The 27,761-nt window shown below is 36.8% G+C and overlaps 1 protein-coding gene and 1 pseudogene across 1 annotated transcript in view; one reads left to right on the forward strand and one right to left on the reverse strand.

The window, feature by feature from the left end:
* The window catches only part of WWOX (WW domain containing oxidoreductase), a 1,243,673-nt gene that overhangs the window by 1,095,276 nt on the left and 120,636 nt on the right, over positions 1–27,761 (reverse strand). The window lies entirely within an intron of this gene.
* Positions 1–27,761, forward strand: part of LOC140529929 (protein LZIC pseudogene) — a 128,671-nt pseudogene that overhangs the window by 97,995 nt on the left and 2,915 nt on the right.

The raw sequence follows: 27,761 nt of genomic DNA on the forward strand, positions 1-27,761 counted from the left end.
TTGGCACCCAGTTCTAATTCCATTTTTCACTTCAATTAACAAAACACAGACCGCTTAGACTCTGAGCTCTATGAGAGCCAGGAAGATCTTCTGCCTCTCTTTGCGTCCCTAGCACTTAGCACAGTGCCATGTCAGACACTGAACCGATAATGGTAGTTGACTAAGAACTCCCTATCTTCTTCGGCAATGAAGGAAGAACACACACATATACATAGTGTTATGTTCAGTGTTGGGAATTCACTGATGAAAAAGGACCCAACCCATACACTCAAGAAGTTTGTAAGTCAAAGATCAAAAGAGAAAACTGACATTAACACAAATAACAACACAAGATAGGATGTCATAGAAGCAAAAGGAGAAAAAAAATACAAAATCAAGAAAATCTAAAAAAGGAAAGGATACTTACAATTGGGTTATCAGAGGAGTGTGCAAGGAGATAGCACCTAAACTAGACCCTGAAGGAAAAAAAAGATTTTTCAAGCCAAAGTCTATCCCAAATAGCTAAATTTGCAAATGCCCAGAGGCAACAGAGGACAAGATAAGACAAAAGAAAAGCAGGTACCACAGTATGAATGGAGTGTAAAGTAGGATAAATGCTCTAGTACATAATAAGTCTAGAATGATAGCTTGGAGCCAGATTTGAAAGTCTTGAATGCCACGGTTATCAATATGTAGTTTATCCCAAAGGTACATCCATTCATAAAAGACTGAAGGATTCATCTATGGAAAGGAAATTATAAAATTTCAGGAAGGACAGAATACTTTCAGTTAGGGAAAGGAGTAGGGATGAGATTAGGGAAAGCATCATCTTTTGGATCAGAATCATAGAATTTTCAATTTAAAATTGATGTTAAAGATCATCTAGGCCAATCTTTTTATTTTACAAGATGAAACAACTGAGGTCGAGAGTAGGAATATGAGTGAGTTAGTAACAGGATTTGATTCCAGGGTTCCTCATTTCCAACCCAATGTTCATTTCACCTCATAACCACTTTTCCAGTCAGTAGTCAATTGAGCAATAAAATTGCCTTGTGCTCTTACCTTGGCGTTGGTCAAAAATTATTACAGAGCATATTACATCCATAGCAGAAACTTTGCTGCCTGCTGATTTTAAAATGCAAACAATGAAATTCATTGCAGAAGCAAAACAGGGCCAATAACATAATTACAGCACTATTCCTATGCAGTCATAGTTAATGCTATTATTTGACATTGCAAGGCTATGTTTTTTTCCCCTGAGTCTCAATGGAGACAAGGTTCACCCTAATTGGTTCCAAAGCACAACCTACCCACAACAATCTTTCCTCCGGACCAGTAATGTTAATTTCCACACGACTGTAAATAGTGTTTGCAAACAATACAAACATGGTAATAAGAGGCTAGGTGGGTAATTAATGTGGTTACAAAGTAGCTTATTTGCATTTTTATTTAAAACGGCCTTCTTTAAAAAGCAGATCAGATTTCTCTTTGCAAAAGGAGCCTTGGTTAAAGAGTACAGCAGTAATTACTCTCTTTAGGGGTTCGTTTATATGTCCTTTAGGGAATTAGAATGAAAAGATAAGCAGAATTATAAAGGAAATCATGTAAAATATGAAATGGACTATAAACACTTAGTGTATTTACCATAAGCTTAGTTTGCCTTCTTCATTAACAGGAATATGTTACAAGCTTACAATGCATTCAAACTAATCATGAATGTATCCAAAAAGTAAAACATCTACTTAAACTTTGCTAAGAAACTATGTACATTATACATAATAGGAACTTAATAAATATTTGTTTAGTTGGATAGCAAATCTGGAAATACTACTCTAAAGTACCACGTGCCTCTATGGCAAACCAGAGAAAGACATATTCTTTGGTGACCTGTTCCTTGTTCCTATAATATTTTCCACATAATCAGGAATTAAGATCCCCCTAATCATTGAAAGCCTAACTCCAATGTCACGTGATCCAGGGACACTTTTCTAATCAACCCCTTCCTGCCATCTAGAAGTGATGTCCCTCTTCTAATCTCAAATAACTTCATACTTCTTTTATTGTCCTATCATCCTGCCCTAGTCCTACTAATGACTTTTCATAGTGAGAAAGTGACCTTACACTCTCAAATTATACACAAACTGTGGTCAGTTAGTTCGATGTAGGTTAAAAGTCTGAGTGCAGACCCAGAAATGGTTCCTGTGTCTAACATCCAAGTGAGCCCAGTAAACTTCATTCAGAGTTACTGCCAGAAGATAACCATCAGAAGATAATAAATTTTATTAGATTCAGCTACTCAATAAATCATCTAAAACTAATAATAACAATAATAGTTGGTGTTCATATTTCTAAAAGCATTTTCTACTTTGTTTTAACCAACATCTCAATGAGACAGGGACAATAGGTATTTGCAAATGAGGAAATTGAACTTCGCAGACATTAGATGACCTCTCCATTGTCACAAGGTTAGCATCAAACCTCTGTTTCTTTACTCCAAATTCTACTTTATTTCCACAGTACATCTCAAACTCATCAAGTCCAAAGCAGAACTGAACATCTTTTCCTAAAAAAACTCAACTGTCTACCAAACTTATCTGCATACTATAGTATTACATATACCATATATATGGCAAACATATATATCACATATATAAATAATGTAATAATATAACTATATTATATATACTATATAGTATATAATACTAAAGTATTTGTCAAGTGCAACATAACTCTTCTAAGTCTCACAGGTTCATAACCTCACCATCCCCAGCTCCTCATCTTCCTTCCTTCCTTCACATGTGAAATCAGTTGCCCAATCTTGCTATTTCTGCCTATATATTCCTTCCCTCTGGCCCTTTCTAAACACATAGCCATCACTTTAATTCACACATTCATCATTTCTCACATGTATCACTGAAATATCCTCCTAATTACTCTTCTTATCCCACATCTCTCCACACCAATTCATCCTCCTGAAAGCTGCCAAACTGATTTTCTTCACAGATGACCATGAATAATTCTACTGACTCCCTACTGCCTCTAGTATCAAATATAAATTCCTTTGCTTAGCTTTTAAAGTTCTTCAAACTTGGCCCTGACCTATCCTTCCAGCTTCATCATACATTAATCCCTTCTTGCATCCTGTCAAATGAAATATTTGTAAAGCATTTAACACAGACCGTCACATGAAGGAGGCATCCAATAAAATGCCTGTTCCCTTCCTCTCTCCATAATCCAGTCAAACTTGTGGTCCTTATAATGGGCACTCCATCTCCCATCTCCACACCTTTTGCACTGAACATCTGGAAAGCCTGGAATACACTCCCTTCTCACCCCTACTTCTTGGAATCCTTCACTCCTTTCAAGATTTAGTTCAAGTACAAGCTTCTATATGAGGTCTCTTCTGATTCTCCTCAACTGCTTGTGCCCTCTTTCCCTAACTATCCTGTGTTTAACTAACTTTTGTTTCTTTTGTATGTATTCTGTAAATATTTATATATGTACCTGACACCCTCATAGAAAGCAAGCTCCTTGAACAAAAATATTTTTCATTTTTTTCTTTATATTCCTAACACCTAGCATATAAATAGACACTTAATAAGAACACCTTATTCTTATTATGGATTGACTGATTGACTCATACTGAACGTAATACTATTAACTCCTACTGGATATCATACTTACTACTAAACGGTAAATAGGGCCTATCATCTGTCTCAAGAAAAGAGCAAAATCATAGATCTTTGAATAACTGAGGTATATGAGTGTCATATAATCGTTTGAATTGGTCTGCTTTTATGTACATGTGTAATTTTCAACAAATAGACTATAAAGGCTCTTAGAGAATAGGGATAATTCTTATAGGCCTTTGCATCTCACCCAATACTCCATACAAAGTGGTTAATGATTCCCAAGTAAACAAAAGGCTAATGTGTTTTATGGGAATGAAGAGAAGAAACATAGTATATAGGTCTGCAGTGTTTTATACTACTGAAATTTTTTTAAATGAATTTTTGAAAAACCCACAATACTGCAATATTCATTTTTCATGTTCCTTTTAAGTTGCATCTTTTATTTCTATCAGAGAAAAAATATCAAGAAAATAAGGGGAGATGTATCTGATCGAAGCCACAAGATCTGACCTTTTTTTTTCTCATTAGATCAAAGGATCAAAGGATATTAGACCTAAAATGGATCTGAGAGACCACCTATGCCAATCCCTTAATTTTGAAAGTGAGTAAATTAATGAACAGCGATGGCAAGCGACACGCGTCAGATCCCACAGGAACTTAATAGCACATCCAAGACTCAAATCTAATATAAAAGGTAACTTCCTGACCTTAACAGGTGAACTAAGAGCTGGGAAAACAAGTCCATAGAAAGACAGGTCCTCACTAAATCAGGCGACAGCAGTACTTCCTCTCCACTGTGATTTCCTCTTCTCTCCCTCTCATCTGCTCTTCTTTATTATTCCCCTTTCTTTCTGTATCATCCTCCATCATACCATTACCTCAAGGCAATGTGGCACAGAATAGAAAAGACAGGATCTGAAGGCAGAAAACCCAGCTTAAAGTCCCAGCTCTGACACTTCCTAGATGTGTAACTATAGACAATACTCCAATATTCATAAACTGTAAAACAATGCTATTGATATCTCCCCTTTATGCCACATGATAAAGAAGGCATTTTGTAAACTAGAAAGCACTCTGGAAATATAAGTGATTAGTATAGTTTCTTATGCTACCTTTACACAAATTGATCTATTCTTCCTCAAAAAAAAAAAATCCAAACTCTGCTTGGTTAAAAGTTTCTACATATCTTTTTCTAGGTATGGGTTTCATAAAACACTCTGCATATTAGAAAGGCCTAACAGATATTTTTCACATTGCTACTAGTTGTAGGCTCATAGATTTGTGGCTAGAAGAGTCTTCAGAGGTCATATAGTCTAACTCCCTCGTATTACAGATCAATTAACCAAGGCCAAGACAGAATTAAGTAATCTAGCCAAGGTCACACAAACAGTGGATAGCAGAGCTACAAACTTGGGTTCTCTGACTACCAATTCAGAGCTCTTTTTATTGCATTACACTGCCTTCATTGAAGTCATAATAAGCCCAGACACTTACTGTAGTTCTAAGTACATATCCACTCCATAAAAATTATTTATACTTTGGGTAGAATTCAGAGGATGTACTAGTGTTTTAAATGTATTCCTTGCACCCTATCTTCAGCACTACTGATAACAGAAGTACTGTGAGTAGATTAGCACACAAGACTAAATAAGAAGAAATAACTTCAAATCTTGGCTCTACCTCCTACTAGATCTATGACTTATAATATAACAAATTATAACATCTTGGTGTGCCTTAGCTTTCTCATCTATTAACTGAGAACAAAAATAGTAACAGTTGATTATTACAAAGCCTCTGATTCAGTTCTGTACTTGTTTTATTCATGTATCATAAATATTTAAAACAGACCCACAGGTATTTGATGCCCACATAAAAAAATTTTTTTCCCTATGTAAAATCAATCAATAAACATTTATTAAGTATTAACTATGTGCCAAGCACTGTGCTAAGCACCATCAACACAATAATGTAAAGAACAATCTATAAACAATGTGGTATTTTTCAGGGAAAATGTTTAGATATGTTATGAACATAACTAGCCTTAAATCCACTACAAACTCTCTTGAACAGAACTATCACATCCAAATTTTTAAAAAAGGAGTCAAAAAAAACCATTTTATTTAGCATTTTATAGACCTGGATAACATGATTCCATAAAAAAATAAAAATTAAAAAGGTGAAAAGTTCATCTTGTGGAATATTTCTTCAGCAATAACAAAATGTCACTTGGACTCAAGTATAAAATTTTTAACACAAGGAAAGATAGAGACTGATGACTTCAAATGTGAATCTGGAGGTCACATTGAACCAGTAGATGAAAGAAATGCCTACAAATGTTCTCCTATAAGCAAGTAGCATTAAGAATAATAATCTCAAAGAGAAGGTAGTGATTAAATACATTAAGAGGCCTATTGGCATCTTGAAATTAAAGATCAATGGGAAAAAATGTTTTAAAGCAATTACCAACTATGCAATACTAGTAGTCTTCTTATATACCTTTTGAACTAGAAAATGAACCACGACAGATCTGGAAAAAGTCTTCACAAAAGCCATATAATAACAATTGAACACAAAGTCAATTATCATCTAAAAAGAAAAAAATTAAAGGGAAGTGGGGGAAAGTCTGATAATATGATAAACATGTCAAAAACAGGAAAAAAACATTTTTGTCTTGAGCAGATTTCACTTTGCTACACAAGAATAAAAGCCAATGACAAGTATATGAAGTTGGATTTGTTGAATGTAACTGAAAGTACTTGCCCAAAGTCACAGAGTTGAGAAGTGAAAGTGGCAATATTAAAACTCAAGTCTTCCTGCCTTTAAGGGCAATACTCTGCCCACTATGGCACCTTCTGGCCTTAAAAGCAGCAGCTTCCAATATGAGCCAAGAACTCACAATCCTGAGATTAAGAGTCTCATATCCTATCAACTGGCTTACATTCTAATAAGGACAATAGCATGTACATGATTAGGACTATATAAGATTCATACATAGTAGATAGAAAGTAACCTTAGCAGAGAAGTCATTCTCATTTAAGGGGACAAGAAAAGGTGAGTTGCAGGTGAGTCTTAAAAAAGTCCCAGGATTCTAAGGGCAGAGGTAAGTAAGACAGTGAGTACAAAGGCAGAGAATGCCAGGTGGTGGCATGCGTAGTATGTGAGAAGTATCAAGTTGGTGAGTCACAGCTAGGTTGTATTGTATGGTAAAAGGAGCAAAAGCTGAAAAGTCAGAAAGGGAGTAGGTTATGAAGAATTTTAAGTGTAAAAGAACTTCATGTATAATCTTAGAAGTAATAGGGTGTCCGTGGAACACCACTGGGAAAACAACATATTAGCTAAGGGGTACAAATAATGTGCTATCACAGGGTTGTAAGGAACAATTCACTACTCCTATGTCTTGTACCTTCTTTGCTGCCTTAAAGTCAGCAAGACAAATCCAGTCAATGATCATTCAACAAGCTTTTATCAACCACTTACTATGTGCTAGCCATTGTGCTAAATACTTGAGATGCAAAAAGAAGCAAAAAACTACTCTTGTCTTCAAGAAGTCCAGAATCTAATGGAGAAAACAATAACAACAACAACAAAATATGCACAAACAAGCTATGTATAGGATAAACAAGAAATTATTTTAAAAGGGAAAGAACTAGAATTAAGAGGGCTTAGGAAAGGGTTCCAGCAGAAAATGGGATTTTACTTAAGACTTAAAGGAAAATAGTAGGTGAAGATAAGGAGGTAAGAACATTCTAGGCATGGAGGACAATCGAAGAAAATAGCCAGAGCCAAAAGATGGAGTGTCTTGTTCATAAAATAGCAAGGAGGCCAGTGTCACAGGATTAAAAGCTATATGATGGCAAGTAAAATGTAAGAAAACTGGAAAGGTGAGGGAGTAGGGGATTTAGAAAAGGTTTTGAATGCCAACAGAGTATTTTGTACTTGATTCTAGAGATAGAAGATTAACTGGAATTTTTGAGTGGAGAGAAGGAAAAAGAGAAATAATTGGCGAGACTGGACCTGTATTTTAGGAAAACTATTTTAGTGGCTGAAAGGATGATAGACTGGAGTGGGGAAGAGTAGGTATTCCAGTAGTCCAGGCATGAGATGATAAGGGCCTACATCAGAGCAGAGAAATGACTAAGAAAAAAGAAGGAATACTTGAGAGATGTTGCAAAGGAGAAATTGGCAAGTTTTGGCCACAGATTGGATAGTTTGTCCTTCATTCTTGAATGGGACCATGACATCAGGAGGGTGATGCCACGATTTGCAGGTGAACTGGATTTAAGTGAGGCAGGGCTGTTCAAAGTCAGAAGTCTTACTTTGTCTTCCAGAGCTATCTGGGTCCAGTGGGAAAATATAGAGAAGGAAGGAAGGAAGAGGGGGAAGGAGGGAGGGAGGGAGGGAGGGAGGGAGGAAGGAAGGAAGGAAGGAAGGAAGGAAGGAAGGAAGGAAGGAAGGAAGGAAGGAAGGAAGGAAGGAAGGGAGGGAGGGAGGAAGGAAGGGAGAGAGGAAGGGTGTTGCTCAGTTGGAACTGGCCAGTTGGGTCACCAGTAAGGCAGTTCCTACTACTCATAGATTTTATGTTTGTCCTTCCTTTTCAAAGAGGATCATGACAACAGGAAGTGATTCCATGACTTATAAGTGAATTGAATTAAAGTGAGGGAGGGCTGTACAAAGTCAACAACCTCACTTTCTCCTCCAGAAGGTGGGAGACAGGGAGGATTTAGGGAGAAAGATAATGAGTTCCATTATGGATATGTTGAGTTTAACATGTCTACTGGAAATCCAGTTCAAGATGTCTGAAAGGCAGCTGGAGATGTGAGATTAGAGGTCAGTGGAGATGTTGGGGCAGGATAGATTTGAGAATCATCAGCACAGAAATGGGAGATAGTGATTATATCCATGGGAGCTGATGAGATTATCAAGTGAAATAGTAAAAAGGGAAATGAGAAGAGCATCCAGGGCAGAATGGTGTTGAGACACCAATGGTGAGAGGTCATGATCTGGATGAGGATTTAGCAAAAGAGACTGAAAAGGAGCAAGAATTACAAAGAAAGGCGAAGAACAGATCCTGTTCTTAAAGAGCTCACAATCTAATAGAGGAGAGAACATGAAAACAACTGTATACAAACAAGATAGAGACCAGATAAAATGGAGACAATCATAGCATTAAGGGGGATCAGTACAGGCTTCTTATAGAAGGCAGAATTTTAGCTGAGTCCTGAAGGAAGTCACAGAAGCTTAGAGCTACGGATTAGGAGGGAGAAAATTCCATGCAAGGGAGACAGCCAATGAAAAATTCCCAGAATCAAGAGATGGAGCGTCTTGTGTGAGGAAGCACAAGGCCAGTGTCACTAGATTATACAGTATAAGGAGTAAGGTACAGGAAGACTGGTAAGGTGGTATGGGGACAAGTTATAAAGGGTTTCAAACACCTCTCAATTCTCCATTTCTAAAACAAATAAAAATTTTAAAAAAACCTTTCACGATACCTTTCTATTTTCTCAAACCATTATTCTTTTTCTTCTCTTTCTCACACAAATTCCCAGATAAAGCTCCCTATACTTAGGGCTTACACTTCCTCATTCACTTCTGAATCTTTTACAATGTAGCTTCTGGCCTTATCACTCAACTCAAACTGTTCTCTCCAAGTTACCAACAGCACCCACAGACTATTTTTACAACACCTACTCTTGACAGTCTATTCAAATCCTCATCTTTCTTGCCTTTTTTAAAGCATTTAACACTACTGACTACCCTCTCCTCCTACATATTTTCTCTTCTCTGGGTTTTCATGACACTGCTTTTCTAAGTTCTCTTAATATCAGTTGGATTGCTCCTCAGGCTCCTTTGTTAACTCATCATACATATCAGAGGTGTCAAACTTGTGACCCCTGGGCCATTCTGAAATGCTACCTGAACCAGATTAAAATGTAATTGGGAAATTTTTAATAAAATAAATAAAAATAAAATACCATATAGATAACATTAATTTGAAGTTTTCTAAATCAATGTGCTGCCTGCAGGGATCTACTTCTATTCTAGTATAACACTGTCATAAACTATCTGGGCTTCTTTTCTCTCTACAAACTCTCATTTTGCAATTTAATCAGCAAATATGGTTTTAATTACCAATTCTATATAGATGACTCGAAGATCTAGATAATCAGCCACAGCCTCTCTCCTAAACTTCAGTGGCAAATCAACAATGTCCTATTAAACATTTCAAAATGATCATCTCAAGCATCACTTGTCCCAAATAGAACTCAACATCTTTCCCCAAAAGCTCTACCAAACCTTCCTCCACTGAATTTTTCTAATCGTGATGAGAATGTCACCATTTTTCCAGTAACTTTAGTGTTTGCCTCAACTCTTCACACTCACTTCTCCCACATGTTGTTGATTCCCAAAGTTTGCCATTTCACTCTCCACAGCCTCTCATATTCATCTCCTGCTCACAGTTCACATGGCTACCATCTTAGCTGCAATTCTGTACCATTATGTCGGTCTCATGACCTTGAGTCTCCCTGCATTCTAATTCATTCTCCACACAACTGCCAAGGTGATTTTCCTTACTGGGAATTCTGACTGGGTCAGTACCATAGACAACAAACTCCAATGATTCCTCTATTGCCTCTAAGACAAAAGGAAAACTTTTTCTTTTAGTTCCTAAAGCCATTCATAATCTGATTCCAACCTATCTTTCCAGCTTCACTGTGCATCGCTCCTTTCCAGCAGTCAAACAAGTCTTCTCTCTGCTCCTCCCCATTGCATTCCATCTTCCATTTCTGTGCTTTTGCAGTTACCATCACCCATGCCTAGAATGTAGTCCCTTCTCTGGTCTGCCTCTTAAAATACTTTATTTCCTTCAAGTCTCAGCTAAAGCACCACTTTCTGTAACAGGAGCTCTTACCCTTTTTTGTGTCACTGATGCCTTTAGCAGTCTAGTAATACTATAAATCCCCTTTCAGAATAACATTTTTAAATTCACAAAATAAAACAGATAGGTGTACCAAAGAAATCAATTGTAATGAAATAATCAAAATATTTTTTAAAATAAATTCATATATCCCAGCTTAAGAAATCCTCTTCTACATGAACCCTTTCTTGATTCTCCCTTATGGCTAATGCCTTCCTTTCCTAATCACTTTGTATTTAACTACCTGTGTCTATTTTGCACTTTATTCTATACCTCCTTACATATGTAAATAGTGCCTAACACTATTCTTGAATCCCTAGTATCTAGCACAGTATCTGACCTGGCTAGTAAACACCTAATAAATGCCTTCCAATTGTTAATTGATTATTAAATTAACAAATATTGAATAAGCTACCCCAAAGCACCATAGTAGTGAGACACCATTTATTGATTCCCATAAGGCCTTTGGCTCAGTTCTGCATTAACGGTTTATTGATGTGCTGTAAATAGAAAGAAAAAAATGTTCTCTATTTAAAAAAAAAAACAATGCAATAATGTCAAAAGGAATTGATATAAAACATGGCATCTTTCAAGAGACAGTTTAAACACATTACAGTTTTACCTAGCCTTATATTCATTATGAGCCCCCCTAAATAGAACTGAATATGGCTTCTTAGTTAAAAAGGAAGTGTTACCAAAACATCTTATTAATGACAAATATTCTGGGCCAGCCAAACCTAGTTCAGACCATCAATTTGAACTTGGGAGTCAGAATGCAACGAAACATATTTGAACTATAAAATGCAATAAAAACAACTTTATTGATAAGAAGAGATTAAATAAATACAACTCCTAAAGTTAAAAAGGATATCAAGATAAAATAATACTCCTATCCACCTCTGCAATAACCGTGGCACTCATGACACTAAGTAAGAATACATTCCTTGAAGGTCAATAGTAGCTACTCAAAACTTCTTATACCAACTCCCCCCTAGTCTGAACCTCTTCTGACTCAAGCAGCTACAAAGCCAAATACTCTCCCCACCCTATCTCACTAAAGGAAAAGTTCATAAATAAAACCATATAAAACAGGTGCTACCACATAGTATTACCACCTCTTACCTTGATGTCAAAGTCCTGAAAAATTTCTAGGGGAGCTTTGATCACTAAAGTAATCTTAAATGCACCATGAAACTGCTATATAAGGGAGCTCTCTTCTTTCATGGGGCAGGATTGATTTATTACACTTTGGGTGGGACATCCAACCCTAAGAATTGGCAATGTGATGACAAATCTGCTCTTGTAAAAGTCCATTCTAAAATTCAAATATATCAGTGGAAGAAGGGAGGAAGGAAGGGAGGGAGGAAGGTACATGTATATATCACTTACTATGTGCTAGGCACTGTACAAACATTGTTCCATTTGATCCTCACAACCACCCTGCAAGGTAGGTCCTGTAACTATCTCTGTTTTACAGTTGAGGAAACTGAGGCATACAGAGATAAAGCAATTTGCCCAGAATCTCACGGCTACTAAGTGTCTGAGATAGATTTGTTTCCAGGTCTTCTTAACTCCAGGCCTAGTGCTCTATCCATTGTGCCACACAGCTGCTGGGTAGAAGAATTCATAAAGAATAGTGTCACAAAAATTTAGAGAAAAGAGTGTATCAGGGAGAAAAGGGTAAAGTGACAAAGGCTGCAGAGAGAGCAAGAAATTTAAAAACTGACAAAAGGTCATTAGATTCATTAATTAAGAGATCAAAGTAAGTTTGAAGAGAGCACTTTCAGTTACATGATGAGGCTGAGCCTCTCTCCAAAGAATTAATGACAGTGAGAGAAAAGACAGTGGAGGCACCAATTGTGTTCAGTCTAAGGAGTTTGGCTACAAAATATTTGTTGTTGTACCCTTGGCACTTAGCTCAATGCCGGGTTCCTAGCAGGACCTTGATAAATACTTGTTGACTCAACCTGACTTGTTGCTTACCTGTGCTAATCCATTCTCTCAAGGACCCACACCACTCAGGGACATCACTAAAGTTAGTGCAAAAAAAAAAATGTTAAAAAGCCCCTGTCTTTCAAGATTCACATGCCAGCTATTAAGATCATACATAGCACTGTCTACTGAAAAGATAACCTCCTCCTCTTTCTCCTCAGAGTATCCCATATTACTAGATTATTGACTACCCCAGTCTAATTGCATTTGCCTCTTATAATGTGCAAAGGACTTCCATCAATGAACCAGGCAGAACATTACCCTGTGAAAGCAAGGATGAAAAAGACAATAGTCCACTAGGATGGTGGAAGAGGCAAAACAATGGACTAGATCTCTCAGCCTAGAGCAGATTCACATCCTAATCAGGAAGATCACTACCTCTGGGGAGTGCCAGGCAAGCGCAATGTTACATGAACAGTTCATTTAACAATGGAAGTCTCTTATGCTATATCCACTTTATTAGAGGAGTCATTGGGCACTTTACAAATATTATCTCATTTGATCCTCACAATAGCCCTGGGAGGGAGGCACCATTATTATCCCCATTTTACAGATAAGGAAATACCACATTACCTCCTACACTATCTTTCCAATTGAAGAGTATGAATCTCTTTCTTATCCATCTTCAAATAAAATTCTTTTTCATCCCTTTGGTCACTTTAGCTACATTAATTTAATATACACTGACATTTTAAAGTATTTTCTGCTTTTATTAAATTATATGGAAAATAACTACTAGGAAAAGCTCTATGAAAAGTAGCTTTTAATCAACTGAATGATAAACTAAACACTCCCAAGTTCTCATAACCCTGGTGAGGAATTACAGTGAACAAAGTGATGTGATATTAATTAAATTCTTAGAAAGCATTCATAATGTTTAATGGAAATGGAAACCTTATGAGGTCTAAAATGCATGGAAAACAGTTATCATGTCTGTTATATACCCTTGAATTTACCCACTTTAGGTATCTATTTAAACTCTATCATTCCAATCATATAAAATGCAACACTTGGAGAATAAATTATTTAAGAAGTAAAGTAATACATAAATTTATCTTGTGAACAATCATTACATATGCTCATGTGAAAAAAACAGTAGGTTTAAAACAGGAAAACTTAGGTTTATAACCAAACACTTCCACTTACATGATGGTGGACAATCCCTGACTAACCCCTGTCAGGGCCTAGGTTCTCCAATCTGGAAAATAAGGATGACAACACTTACAATACTTTCTGTGCTTTCCTAATGATCCTGTCGTGGAAGGACCCTATAATCTGTGAAGCATTAGAGAAATGTAAGCTATCCTATTTGAATTATTTGTGTGTATGTCTCATTTCCCTACTAGATTTTATGTTCCTTCTGTCATTCTCCCTCTTTATATTCTAGACCCAAAGTCCAGGCTCTGCAATTCATATTTGTTGAACTGAATAACTGCAATAACAAACACTTTGCACGTCTCAAAGACTTTACAGTTTATACAGGGCTTTCCTCTTAACAACCCCATGAGGTGGAGAGTATGGTTTCATGAGTTTTATGCCTTAATTGGTACAGAAAACTCTCAGGGAGGAAACTCTACCAGTGCAAATCTGTAACTGCAACTGCTCCATGCCTTATGTTCTTAAGGAGTTGCTCTGGGCACTGAGCATCTGAGTGACTTAACCATTCAGGCTATGTTTGAGGCAAGACTTCAACCCAAGTCTTCCAGAATTCAAAGCTACTTCTCTATATGCTATGCCACATTGTACAAAGATAATTAGACTCATTTTACAGCTAAGGAAACTAAGTATCCGAAGGGTAATATCTGGGGGAAGCTTGGGGAACTAGAAAAGCAGTATTACTTAACAGTATGGTAATAATAGCCTATAAAATTAGAATATATTATGAAAGATCTTGGATTGACAATGTCCAAAACACAAAAGTTCTGTTCTGATGATAGTCAACAAGCATGCATTAAATAAATGCCTATTATGTACCAGGCACTACACTAAGCACAAGGGATACAAAGTAAGGCAAAAAAGACAGTCCCTGACCCTATCCCAGTCAGACCACTTCAGAATAATTTTGTTTAGTTCTTGGCACAAAATAATAGGAAAAACTTGGACAGGTTGGAGAGTCATAGAGGAAAGCAACCAAAGTGGCAACATGCCTTGGGAGCATGTCATAAAGAAGTAAAAAATCTCACTTAAACTTTTTGAAAATATTTTATTCTAGACCGCAGCTCACATGAAGAACAAGATGAAAGACTAGAAAATTTTTGTATTCCCTATTATAGAAGAAAGAGGATGAGGAAGAGAAGAGGAAGGAGAGAGAGGAAGAGATGAAAGAGAAAGAGGAGGAAAGAGTAGAGAAGGGGAGAAGGAGGAAGAAAAGAAGAGGAAGTGGAGGGAAATGGAGAGTGGGATGGAGGGAAGGAGGAGAAGAAGAAAAAGAAGTAGAATTACACCAATTTCTGTGGGGTCAAAAAGCAAGCCATTATCTGAAAAAGTCACCATTTTCTGAACTGCCAGTGAAGAATGCAAAACTTTAAGTTGTTCAATCAGTACCCCTCTCCCACCATCCTCTGTACTCAGGGAGTGTTCACCAACAACCTCTGGAAATCTAAAGAACAGAAAACATGGGGGAAAGAGGGTGGAGATGGGGGCACAGTATTAGAGCTGCACCAGGCCAGAATGGGCCTGGAATCCAGCTGGGCTAAGTCCTACTGCCTCTCATCCCTAACATCCCCCCAGGAAGCTACTTTTAACAGGGACCAAGGCTGGTAAAAAGCAAATTCCCCAAAGTCCAAGGAAACTAAAAAAGCATTAAGGTACATGCCTCACAAAGACACCATCAAAGGGCAAGGAGTTGAAAAGGACAGCACTGCGCTTGGAATCAGAAAGACTTCTCTTCATAAGTTCAAATCCAGCCACAGATCCTTACTAGCTATATGACCCTGGTCAAGTGACTTAACTGTCTTTGTCTGTTTCCTCATCTGTAAAATGAGCTGGAGAAGGAAATGGAAAACTATTCCAATACTTTTGCCACAAAAACCCCAAATAGGGTCACAAAGAGTGGGACACAATTGAAAGAACTGAACAGCAATACACCATTATCCGAAAAACAATTTAGAACTATGCCCAAAGGGGCTATAAAAATGTGTATAACCTTGGACTTGGCAATACTGCTAATACTTCTGTGTCCCAAAAAGATCAAAGAAAAAGGAAAAGGATCTATATATACAAAAATACTTATAGCAGTTCTTTTTTATGGTAGCAAACAACTGGAAATCAAGGAGAGAGATGGTGATGAAATAGTATTGTACTCTAAGAAATGATGAGCAGGATGGTTTCAAAAAAACCTAGGAAGACTTGTATGAGCTGATATAAAGTGAAGTAAACAGAACCAGAACACTGAACACAGTATCAGCAACACTGTAACAATAATCAGCTGTGAAAGACTTAGCTACTCTGATCAATGAGATGATCCACAATAATTCCAAGGGACTCATGAGGGAAAATGCTGTGTATCTCTGGAGAGAAAACTAATAAAGTCTGAGGGCAGACTGAAGCACAATTTTTTTCACTTTCTTTACTTTTCTCACTTCTTTTTCCAACATGGCTAATTTGGAAATGTGTCTTGCATGGCCTCACATGTATAATAGGCATCATATTTCTTGCCTTTTCAGGCGATGGGAGAAGAATGGAGGGAACTGAGAAAGGAATATAAAAATTTTCTTAGGAGAGATTGCCCCTTCTTAAAGAGTACTGTGTCTCCACGGATAATATCTTCCTTCAGGAAAAAAGGAAATTGGAGCTCAGAATTCCTAGGGGGAAAGGCATCCAGAAGAGGGAGAAGGGATGTGGTAAACGAAACATGAAAACAGGAAATAAAATGATCACTGGGAGGATAAGTGGAAGAATAGGACCACACAATCTGAGACAAAAGTGTGCTACTATTTGGCAATACTTTCCTCTTCATGGTCTCCCTTATTAATTGACACTTCTAAGAGTGAGAGACAAGGGAAAAAAGGAGGGACAGAAGAGCCATAGAAAGGCAATAACATACATGGTGAAATGGGTTTTTAAATTAATAGTAACAAAGCAAACTATACTTAATTTTCTGTGCATTTTCATGTAAATTGTATAAAATCATTCATATAATCTGAATAAATGAAGGGAAAAAGAAAATGCTTTGTTCTAGAAAAGCTATGGGTTATTTTGTGGTATAATGTGAAAAGAGCACCAGACAAATAATTTTTTTTAATTTGGATATATCTCCTTGCTATATCATTTCCTACTTACTTGGCTGTTGGACTCTGGGTAACTTCTTTAACTTCTCTGAACCTCAGTTTACTTCTCTGTGAAATGAGGTCTCTTTCTTCCAGCTATAACATTTTAGAGTATTCTAAATCTATTTCTTACAGCAAGTTCTAAGGATTTCTCTCTACAAGTGCTTGAGATGAACTGCAACCACTTCCAGGAAGTGTCCAAGGGGAGTCATATGTAAATATCCTGATACCTGGTGATCAGCTATTGCTGAAAAAAATCTACTAGGAGTAGGAATATTTTTCTCTTTAGGCTGAAAACAGTTTTTGTATATCTTACAACTCAGCAGGAAGAAAAAAAGGGGGAAATTCCATTTAAGACAGAGCTAAACAATTAAAAAGATATCAATCACGCATGGTTAGATTGTGCCAATATAATTAAAAAAGAGAACTAAATTAATTTCTTATTGTGCCTTACCAAACTACCAAAGGACAGAGCTAGAAAAAATAATAATAACAAAACTAATCTGGGAAACAAAAGGTCAAGAATCTAAAGGACAATAATGGGTAGAAAAGTGTAAAGGAAGGAAAGGGAAAGAACTTGAATTATTTTTAATTAATAATTTAAGAAAAGGAAGAGGGGAAATAATTTTTTAAGAATAAAGGGATCTTTCAGTACCATATCTCAAACTATTACATCGAGCAGTAATAATCAAAACTACTTTGATACTGTTTAAAAAATAGAAAAGTTGATCATTGGAATAGATGAGGTATACAACAGATACAGGCTTTTGGAACACCCCATGGAAGCATACAAACAGATAGAGCATTTGTCCCAAGGTCAGGAAGGGCTGATTTCAAATCCTACTTCTTCTATCTCTTGGGGGCACAGTGAACAAATCATTAACCTCTCAATACTACCAAGCAATTCTCTAAATACTCTAAGTTGTGGAGAAGCTGCCAAACTAGATGGGTAGAGGTTCATCACCAGAAATTCCTTGGACTGAGTCTCAAGTAACTCACCTGTTATTTTTTTATCTATGGTACCAAGGATACCTTACAGGTTATCTTTCTGATTGCTGTGGATTATTCACATCTGCTATATAATTCAGACTTGGTTTTACAGTGGTTTCATTACCAACCATAAAAACTGTAACAGTGGAACTGTATAAACAAACTGAATAGTGTTTTTACTGTAAAACATGAATGTAATATAAATATTTGTCTTTGCCTGCTCTCAGCATCTGTAATGAGAGCAGAAAATTCATGCCATATGTTTATAGAGTAAAAATAGATCTCCACAATTCATCCATGTGGGTGTCAGTTAAGCTGTTTAATGTTTTTAATTCATCCATTTTCCTTTGCAAGTAAAGTTTCCACAAATCATATAACCCTTAGGACTGTCAGCTGCTAACTTCATTGCTATTTTAAAAAAGTGTACTTGCCAAAAAGAAATGGAAAACAGTAGACTTCTTCAAAGCAATAAGAATGCTGTCAGGCACTACGTGAAGTGCCAAATTTCAGGGGCCCCAATCCCAGCAAAAATTAAAATAAAATCAAATAACAACGACTCTGCCTGATCCTTGCTGGAACATGGAAAGGTGACATTTTATAGCAAGCCTCCATCAACTCAACTCACTCCTCTGGAAGTCCTCATGCCAGCTAGCTTACCTATCTCTTCAGTTTCTCCAGTCCCAATTACAAAACCTGTCAGCAGTATAACTATCTGACCCACAATGCCTACAAACCAATCATTCCAATTTCAATTTCGCCCCTTTCTGCCCCTGAATGTTCACACTACCTTCCCTTCCCCTGTTTCAACAGAAACAAATCCCCATGTAGTCCTCTATTCTGACTTCGTGGTTCAGCATTTGCCTATTTGCCCAAAATTAACCATATCTTCCACTCATTAATATTCAATCACTAACCAAATTGATTTCTACCTCTTAGAAGGAATAACCCCCAGGCTAGATCTAGGCCACCCATATTGTCAATCTTGCCAATGACTACGATAAAAAAATGATTTTCTTCCAAAAAAGCACTTTGCAAGCCTTAATTCAACAAAATCAATTCAATTCAACAAATATTTATTAAACATTTACTGAAAGTATTATTATCATTATTATGATCCTGAAATAAAAAAATTGTGCAAATTTAAATATAAAACCACTTCTCAGAGAGTTTCAAAAGCACATTTACCTTGAGCTAAAACAACTACAGAACCTGGGAACATGAAAATTATGAAGCCATATAGTTTTTTACAGTCTTATTTCCAAATTTGATATCCAGAAATTGAGCATATTAACCAGAGTCAGTGTGGAACAGGAAAAGGAGTGGTGGATTTTAGAGCTGGAATTTTAATGTTGAAATCTAGATGCCATCATTAAATATCTGCACATTTGTTAATCACTCTGGGCCTTGGTTTCCTTGTCTGCAAAAGGAAAGTGCTGGACTGGTTATCTAAGTTCCCTTTCTTCTCTAAATGTATCACCTTAGGATGTTATGAGTAAATTCTACATTCTGGAGAGCCTCAATATGATTTGAACAAAAGTTTTTACTATTCTTACTGAGGTACATACACTATAAAATCTACCTATATTAAGATACAGAAAAACAGAGGTCTTTTTTTTATTTCTAAGTCATTGAGTCCTTTATAGATGTCACTAAAGCCTGTCCAAAGCAGATGGACAAGCTCTTAATATATAAATGTCAATAGGAACAGTTAGATTTTCTCAATATTGACACAGAGATCAAAGACATTTTGGGAGGCCATAACAGTCACATAAAACCCCAAAGGGTTTTGTGGGTTCTTAGCAGCCTTGGGAAGAAAGCCTACAAGCCTGTAGTGACACTATTGCTGAAATGAGAGGTGACAAGGAAACCAGAAATCTGTGTGATAATTGTCAGAGAACCAGAAAGTGGATTCTCAGAGGCCCTTCTAATTCTTGTCAAATGAGATCTATAACTGGCCCTTAGCATCTATCATGACTGAGATATATCGTCCTGTTTTCCACCTTTCCTCCCACATCTTGAAACTACAGAGTCCCTCCCTGCCAGCTCCCCAAACTCCTTCCTGGATGGCCAATCTCTATCCAGAACACAAACCACTAGGTCAACACTGGAAACTTCCCTGGACCAGATCAGACTGGATCTAATGGACAGTGGCAGGACTGTCCTAAATAAGAGACAAACAAGCACACAGAATTCACCTCCTTTCCCTTCCTCCTAACCCTCTCCCACTCCAGAATTACAAAAGGAGGTTATCATCTCCTGTAGCTTTCCCTTCTCTCTCCCAGGCATCCCTTTCTCCTGGGTTCTCATTCTTCTTCCTGACTCATCACCTTCCTACCAGAAAGAAAGGGAAATGGGGGGCAAGGGTATGGAATCTCCCTTGAATTATGCAGTTATTCTAACTGGGGGGAGAAAATATTTGTGGGCTAACCTTCAGGCCTCTTTCCCAGTGTACTTCTTCCCAGTCCCTAGACAAGAAGTTAGGATGGAACTTCCTTCCCTGACTAGTGATGGTCAATTCCATTTTTTTCTTAAATACTAGTATCTTTTGGTGTTGATTTTGTACATATATAGTCAATTTCATAAACATAAATTATCCCATGTGGAAAAATGCAATATAAGATACTAAATTATTTAAATATAAAATATGTATGAAATAAAATAGAGAGGAAGAAATAATAGAAATACAGTTTGCTATTCTTTTCCTTTGGCAGAGTTTAACACAGAACAAGGTGCAGATTCGTGTTCAAACAATGCTTTTTGAGGACCCAGATCATACAACCATGGGATTTTGGAGTTAGAAGGGATATGGGTTCAAGAATGTAGTCCAGCCGCCCACCCCACCCCCAGTTTTATAGATGAGAAAATAAAGTTTAGAGTTGTAATGCAACCTCCACAAAGTCATACTGTTAACAAGGAGCAGATCAGGATTTGGATGGACATCTTCTAAAGGAAAAGCAAAGAAGTATTTACAGTGTGTACTGTGTCAGGCACTGTGGTGAGCACTTTACCAACAATACTAATGTAAATAAACTGCATTCAGCACTGTGCCTGTGACACAAAATGAGTGCTGAATAAATGGTTTTTGAATTGAATATTAATGTTAATTTTCTGATCCTCACAACACCCCTAGGAGGTAGATTAACCCTAATTTTACAGCTGAGGGAACGAAGGCAAAAAAAGGTTAAGTGCCTTGCCTAGGGTAACAAAGCTGGTAAGTACCTGAGACCAAATCTGAACTCAGGTCTTCTAAGTCCAGGCCCAGTGCTCAATCCACTGAGCCACCTAGCTGTCTAATATGTCTTCAAGTGGAGTGTTCTTGCCACTACAGCACACTGAAGCTGTGCTACATTCATTACTCTAAAATAAAATCTATACAGGAATCATCTGCCTAACAATTAATTGGTTCTTCAAAAATCATGATATCAATGAACTAAGTAGCACCTGTGAGTAAGTCTCCATGTTAGGAATGGAGAGGGAGAGGGAGTTTAATGAAGGAAAAAAAAATAATCCTTATTCTGAGGGAGTTTATGTACTACTGAGGCAAATAACCTATATGGATGTCAGTATATGTAAATGAAATACAAGATATATTGGGGGGAAGTGGTTGGGTGGAGAAAAACAAGGTGTAAAAGGTGTCTTTTACTTCAGTTTTGAAAGAAACTAAAGTTTCTAAGAGACAGCAATGAGTAGGATGGGACTCCTGCAAAGAAAATGGAATATCCTGTGTAAAGAACAGCAAGAGACTTAGACTGGCTCCATCAGAACACAGAACACATGAAGTGGAGGAACATGAGTCTGAAAAGGTAGGCTGGGATTAAGTTCTAAAGGCTTTATGGGCCAAACACAAGAGTTTGTACTTGATCCTAGAAGCAAGACGAGAGTTTACTGAGAAGTGAATTGACAAAAACTGACCAATGCTTTAGGAGCCACACTACAAATGACATATTGGAGAGGGGAGAGAACGGAAGCTAGGAAAATAACTATCAAACTATTACTGTAGTCTGAGAAAAAGGGAAAAGAGCCTAAATTAGAACAGCAGTCTTGTGAGTAGAGAGAAGGCAACAGATACAAGAAATACCGTGGAACTAGAATGATCAAGATTTGGAAATTGGCTGGTTACGCAGAGTAAGAAAGAATGAGATGTCTGCAATGATACTGAGATAGGAACCAGGATGCCTGGAAGGATGTTGGCACTCTTGATAAAAACAGGTAGGGGATGGATCTGAGAAAAAGGAGAATGAGTTCTGGTTTTGATATGTTAAATTTAAAATGCCAATGGGACATCCAGTTCAAAATGTCCAGTCGGCAACTGGAAATATGGTACTGAAGTTCAGGAGAGAGACTAGAGCTGCATATGTAAACATGGGAGTCATCTGCATAGAAATAATAACTGATCCAATAGAAAATGATGAGATCAACAAAAAGAGAGAATGTAAAGAAAGACAAGAGGCGAGGACAAAATCCTGTGGAACACCCACAAAAGGTCAAGGATACAAACAGATGATGATTGGAGACTAAGGAGCTGAGGGATTGGTAGGAAGAGAGCAAAGAGAAAGCACTATCACAAAACAAAAGAAAAAGAAAAAAAAAGAAGAGGATAGTGAATAGTGTCAAATGCTACAAAACAGCCAAAAAGAAGAATGAGAAAAGACAACTGTATCTGACAATTTAAGAAATCAGTGGTAACTTCTGATACGGTTTGACAAAGAGGTGACAGACAAAAAGTATAGGGACATATATTCAAGAATCATTGAACTACCTGAAAACCATAACCAAAAGTAAAGGCCAGACATCATTTTCTTTTAAAGAATCTTAAAAGAAAACTGAAAACATCTCTTAAAACCAGATGGTAAAGTACCAACAGAAAAAATCCACTGGTCATCTGCTAAATGAAATCCTCAAATTAAAATTCTAAGGAATATGATAGCTAAAATCCACATCTTCCACATCAAACAAAAAATACTGAACCACCCTCAAATATGGGACCTATCTGATATTAATAACTGAATTTAAAATTGATACTATGCGCAGATTAATGAACACAAAAGACTGTCAGAATAAGATTGTTCAATGGCAATGAAAAATATGCTGCCTCCACCACTAGGGTCTCAGGGGCATGAGAGAATGGACAAGTGGTACTGGAAGGATGGCCAGGAGTAAGTTACTGCTGAGAGAAGTCAATTCTGTCAGTATTAGAAGATGGAAAGAGCCTGAGAGAAAGAGACATTAGGTGAAACAACCTGATAGAGGTTATTAATTCCATGGAAATACTGTCCATGAATAGGAAACAAAAAGTTTGGCTCCTGTGAGGACATGAATACTCAAGGGAGTTAATACTGCTTGACTCAAGCATTAGCTCAAGTTGCTTCCAACCATTTGAGCTTCAGTTCAGACTGTCATATCAATCAGCTTTGGTTATATTAGTCACATCAATGTTATATGGGATATATATAAGATAAACTGAAATATATGCCTGATGTCATGTTTGTACTTAGAATAAATATTCTAGATTTGTGAAATTTCATTATTTAATTAAACAAAATTATTATAATTTTTTTTACTTTGAGAATTGAAATGTAATATCAATTAAGCTTCTACAGAAAAGCTACCATTTAAAATAAATAATTATTCTAAGAAAAATACCTGTTACTTGAAATAAACATCATTAGCTAAAGTTCTGTTAGCCCTATTCAATTAGAAAATTGTATAAATTAGAAAACTACATGTAACACAAATTTTTCCCTTCTCAAAGCACAGATTCAGTGTTTATCATAGTAATCTGTATATTAACAGCACTAGACTATATTTCATCAAGCCTTAAAGTCGATTAAGTTGTGAACAAGAACAATCATTCTACCTTTGCAAAGTACTGATATTTTTCATGGCTATGATAGGCTTTCCAGTACTCAATAAGAGATTTATTTTAGACAATTTCTTTCAGATTAGAACAAATCATATTCCGCAATTCCAATTTCTTTTTTTCTAAGTAATAGAAGATCAAAGAAAATAAAAACTATTATCAGGTCTCATTCTACAATATTATGCAACATGCTGAAAGGTAATACAGATATTTTCCCCTTTCCAGTTTCTCTTTCAATAGACAGCTATGTTGATAAGCTTCAGCACCATTACCAATTAACCATAATATAAGTTGTATGAGGTAGAATGAGTATCAAAGTCTGTACAAGATAGTCTTTCTGACTTGAATAATTAAAAATAAGAGAATTTGTGTATTTGTTTCTAAGACCTATGGCTCATTCTGCAAGGCCTTTCAATTTGCTTAGCAGTTACTTCTTTCTGACAAATCCTATGTACTTATTTTATGTACTAGAAGGCAGGGAGAAAGGGAGGGGGAAGGAAGGGAGGGGGGGAGGGAGGGAGGGAGGAAGGAAGGAAGGAAGGAAGGAAGGAAGGAAGGAAGGAAGGAAGGAAGGAAGGAAGGAAGGAAGGAAGGAAGGAAGGGAGGGAGGGAGGGAGGGGAGAAGGGGAGAAGGAGGATAGGAGAAGGCAAGAAGAAGGAAAGGGGAAGATGGAAGGAGTAAGAGGGGAGAGGAGGAGGGAAAGGAGGAAGGAAAGAGCATTTATATAGTGCTTATTATGTGCAGGCATTGTGCTAAAGTGCTTTAAAAACAATGTCTCGTTTGATCCTCACAACAGCAATCCTACAAGGTAGGTCCTAGACTCGGAATTACATGGATGGGCCTGTTCCTCCTGTGCTGTATCTCAGTGTGATGCCACACATTCTGGGCACTGAGAGCCAGTAATAACAACCATGTGAACTAGATTAAAAGGAAGCCTTCCCACTCCCAGTCTCCACTTCCCACTCTATACACACAGAGTGCGTATATGCAAAAGCTCTGCCACAAAACTTCAGGCAACAGAAAGTCCAAATCCACAGGTACAGAAAGGACCAGAGAAGTATCTGAACTCACACATACCTGTTACTTCCTCACCTCATTAAGGTAAAGCCTATAAGGATCAATGGAAGACAGTCTCTTGTTTGATATCTTTCTGGGTCACTTGCCCCACCTCATTCAAGGTAAATTATTATGCAGAAATGTTAATGGAGCCCACAAGTAGAAATTGCAGAGCACTGAATCTTATGAACCAGATAGTTTGTTGTTAATTTGCCTCTGCTGTTTGTGGGTGTGAACCATCCCTTCAGGTTTAAGTCTGAAAAGGGGTATATTTCTGGAAACTTCAGTGAAGTCTAGCGGGCAACATATTTTGTCTATCAGTGGCTTTCAGGGAGAAGGAAGATAATTTCAGGCCAACAAATTACAATGAAGACCTGACATTGAAAAAATCTGTCACCCAAAGTAAGCTCATTAAGGTCTTATCTGAAAGTGTATCTGTAAGATGCCCCCTATCTATAAGTGAAGGTAATTAGTAAGCATCCTAACACACTAATACGGGGCAGGAAATTTGTGGAGACATCAAAGTAATATGAAAGCAGTTATGTTCATCATAACATGTAAACAAGAAGTATACCAGCCTCAGGGAACCCTAACAGCAAATAGTGAAGACTCAATAATGGGGCTTGAAGGAACATGGTAGGTTTCCAGTCCCAAAAGAACTGAGGCATATGACAAGAGGGAAAAAGATGGGCTCCCAGTACTGAAGCAGTGTTAGGCAGAGACTGGTAACACTGCACAATCATTTGCTAAAACCAGGATTCAAGGTCACAACAGTACCAGCAATAAAAGGCTGAGCCCTGGAGCCATCTATGTGATCTTCAGGCCAAGGGGTCAAGGACAGAACTAAGTATATAGGCTAAACAGCAAACACTGTGCTAAGCAACTTCAAAAATGTTATCTCAACTTGCCCTTGACTGAAGACACAAAGGGAGCAAAAACAGCTATTTCCCTTGAATAGCTATGGAATTGGATGCCTGCGTTCTTAGGATTGATTTAGATCATTGGTTTAGAGCTTGAAGGGACCTGAACTGAGTTACCATTTATAGCATATATAAATTACTAATTATCAAACAATTAGAAAACAGGTATAGATTATACAATCATTGCCTCAGTCCTTTAATGATGCAGAAATTGTTTCAGGATTGAGGAAGTGAGAGGAATGATAGAGAAACACTATGAAAATGATTATTATTAACCTTTCATAAAATCTTGGGTTTGGAGGTTGCCTACTTTGGTCCTACAATCAGGCGACATGGAACTCAGATCTATCACTTGCCAGGTGTGTGATTTTAAGCAGATCACTTCATCCTAAACCTCAGTTTCTTCGTTTATAATATGAGGATAATAATCTTGCACTATCCACTTCACAGAATTGTTATAAGGAAAGCATTCTGTAAGTAATAAAGTGGTATAGAAATGTAAACTATTATTATCAAAAATAATACTTACGGATTTGCTGTGCCATCTTATAGCTTTAATAGGATATTAATGATTTTATTTGCCAAACAACTGGCTAGGATAATGACTATCATATTGCAATTAGGCATGCTAAGGGTGTCTGATATAATGAGTACCAATTACAATATAAAAATCAAAGAAATTTCACCAGCAAATCCTCCCATGGTATTTTTCAAAAATGATGAAAGTTGGTATAAAAATCTGAAGAAGTTCTAAAGAGGTAAAGTGGTAGGGTAAAAAGAATGTTGGAATTGGATTCAGAAGACTTGAGTTTGAACCCCACCTTGACCAAAAAGTTGCAACATGATGCTGAATAAATCATTTAACTTCACTGCGCCTCAGCTTCTTAATCTGTAAAAATGGAATAACATAATTGCCTTATTCCCCAGGTTGTTTTTTTAAAGCATTTTAAAGCAATTTTGTAAACTGTAAAACTATACAAAAATGTGGGACATGATTAACAATAATACTGGCATCATACCTAATATATATGTATCTGATCACTTTCTATTTTAAGTAGCTGTTTTGTGTTTTTTTAACCTGCATATTGCTCACAATTTGACGTAAGTTTTAAGCATCCTGTAATTCATCAACTAATTCTCTCCTGGCTACACATTGCAAGTAATTAAAGTTCAGTAATAACTTATTCTTTCTGCTTCACCACCTGCATTTCATTTGTTTATTTTCCCAGAGTCATAAATCTGAAGAGCTGTCAAAGTGCCATAATATTAGTGCAATAATCAAAGTTAATTAGTCCCTTTCAATAAACAACAAGAAAGCCATTACAAAAATGCACTGAAGGTTCTCCAACTACCCGGTTTACAGATCATATTATCTTTTGAACAATTATAATCACAAAGTTGATGGTAAATAAAGCTAGCATTCCTCAGTAATTTAAAGGAATGCTGTGTTCTTCATTTTTACTAGTTCATTAACTGGGGGTAAGACCGAAAGTGACTACACCAAGCCTTTGTCATCTGCTAGAGAATACAAAATCACATACACTGTTTCATTTACTTACTGGGTCTCCCCACAGATAGCAAAATCTTCAATATTAAAAGAAGGATGGAGGGAAATGAGAGCGGGCCAACATAACTTCCAATTTATAGGAAGTCAATACCTTGAATAACTGATTTTATTATTTGGGGGTTTTAGAGATGCACTCATTGAGATTTAATGAGAAACAATCCTATGGAACGAGGAAGGAAGACTTCAGGATAAAAAGTGATAGTTATAAGGTAGGGACATTTGAGCTCAAGATAAGGAAGGACTATTTCACAACATGACTAATGTGGTAATGTGTTTAGTATGATTGCACATGTATAGCTTATATCAGATTGCATGCCATTTGGGGGAGGGGGAAGGGAAGAAGAGGGAAAAATTTAGAATTTAAAATCTTATATAAAAATGAATGTTGAAAACTAAAAACTAAAAATAATTAAATAATAAAAAAATTTTTTTTAAAAGAAAGGACTCTTTAAAAATCAGAGCAAATTAAAATAAAATAGGCAGCTCTGGAAAGAAATGAGTTCTCCATCACTAAAAATACTCAGGTAGAGTCTGGATGACCATGAATTCAGGAATCATCATCTTTTCTCCCAAACTCAGC

The sequence above is a fragment of the Notamacropus eugenii genome, chromosome 1 (assembly GCF_028372415.1).
Source record: "Notamacropus eugenii isolate mMacEug1 chromosome 1, mMacEug1.pri_v2, whole genome shotgun sequence".
In the NCBI taxonomy this organism is placed as follows: domain Eukaryota; kingdom Metazoa; phylum Chordata; class Mammalia; order Diprotodontia; family Macropodidae; genus Notamacropus; species Notamacropus eugenii.